Source organism: Physeter macrocephalus, unplaced genomic scaffold (genome assembly GCF_002837175.3).
Source record: "Physeter macrocephalus isolate SW-GA unplaced genomic scaffold, ASM283717v5 random_1832, whole genome shotgun sequence".
Taxonomy (NCBI): domain Eukaryota; kingdom Metazoa; phylum Chordata; class Mammalia; order Artiodactyla; family Physeteridae; genus Physeter; species Physeter macrocephalus.
Window position 1 is genome coordinate 22,344 of NW_021147118.1, and position 1,670 is coordinate 24,013.

General features: G+C 52.7%; 1 long non-coding RNA gene across 1 annotated transcript; it reads left to right on the forward strand.

Moving 5' to 3' along the window:
• Window positions 1-924, forward strand: LOC129391972 (uncharacterized). Its single transcript, XR_008616916.1, has 2 exons — window positions 1-341; window positions 701-924. It is a non-coding gene; the product is annotated as an uncharacterized lncRNA (long non-coding RNA).
• Window positions 925-1,670: the final 746 nt, after the last annotated feature.

The following is a 1,670-nucleotide window of genomic DNA, read 5'->3' on the forward strand; positions in this document are numbered from 1 at the left end:
CTTTGGGGTTCAGGCCATGGGCCCTGGCCCCCAGCCCCAGTCAGCCTGGGCTGGGTCTGGAGCCTGGGACCTTCCCTATGGAGTCCATCAGGAGGGGACCTACCCTCCTTGGACCAGAAGAGAGGAGCTGGGGCTTCTCTATGCGCCTCAGTGGACACGAGCTCCCGGGGCTGGGTCCTGACGGAGGAGGAGGGCTCAGGGAGGCATTGCTGACCGTCTGCTGTAGCTCCTGCATCCCCCTCCCTGCTCACTGCTGGCCCTTCCCTTCCTGGCAGGCGGCTCCTGCAGCTGTGCTGGCTCCTGCACCTGCAAAGCCTGCAGATGCACCTCCTGCAAGAAGAGTGAGTGTGGGGCCTTCTCTGGGCACCTGGGGGCTGCAGCTAGGGGGAGGGAGGGAACCCAGAGCGGGCTCTGAGTGTATGGCTCAGGCGGGGGGAGGGGGGGGCTGGTCTTCCTTTGCTCTTCGACACCTGTCACTGCTGCTTCTGACTTTCTGCCCTGTCCTTGGCGTAGATGGGGCAGGGCAGCCATTTCCTAGTGGAAGCCAAACCCCAAGGTCCTCCCAACTGTCTTGGAACAGAGCATGTTTTTCTGTACTCAGGGTCCTTTGGATCTGAGGGCTTGTCGCAGGGCTGCTGTTGGGCAAGGAGGAGCCTGGGGAAGTCATCGCTGACATCTGCTTTCCCCCATCTCTCCCCAGGCTGCTGCTCCTGCTGCCCCGTGGGCTGCGCCAAGTGTGCCCAGGGCTGCGTGTGCAAAGGGGCCTCGGACAAGTGCAGCTGCTGTGCCTGATGTCGCGGACAGCCTGCCCCGGGTGTCAATGGAAGAACGCGGGCCGACCTGCGTTTTTATAAAACCCTGACTTGATTGCTACATTCCCTTTCCGATGAAATATGTAAGTGGTAATAAAAGTTGTTGACACTCTTCCGACTCGGCTTTGTTTTCTGTGCACTGGGAATGAGGGCTTTTGTGCCATCCAGGGCTGGTGTAGGACACTGGACGAGAAGTGCAGAGACTTGGGTACTGGAACAAAACGTGAGTCCCTACCAAACTGAGTGCCTAAGACGAGACACACTCCCTCACTGGGTTCATCTTCCGTAAAATGGAAGAGCATCAGACCAGGTGCTCTAAGGGTGTGGAACAGATACAAGGTCCCCTCCATTCTCATGGCAAGGGTTGGTGGCATGGCAAGGGTTGGTGACTTCTCAATGCCTCATTTCCCATCCTCTGACTTCCCTGGCTGACTTCACTTCCTCATAGGTTTTAGGCTTGATAGACTCTAAAGAAGTGGGAATCACACCTCCAGTTACCTGACTCCCTACCCGGAAGTCTCAAACTCCCGGCACTGAAAGACGTGTGAATTCTCTAGCTGTGGTTTTTATTGTCTAACTTCACAAACGTAACCTTTGGTCAAATAAAATTCAGTGAATTACTAAGAAAAATTGAAAAGGACACAAAATGCAAAACCCACTTTTTGATTCCATAAATTTGAATAAATATATGAAGAACAGAGTAATACAGGAAAAATTTAAAAAGTAAAAACATGTTTGTTCACCTGAAACTCACACAATATTGTAAATCAGCTATACTTCAATTATTAAAAAAAACCACATGTGTTCATCAAAGGAGTATGTTGAACACTGAAAACACTTTCAAACGCCCCACTGTGT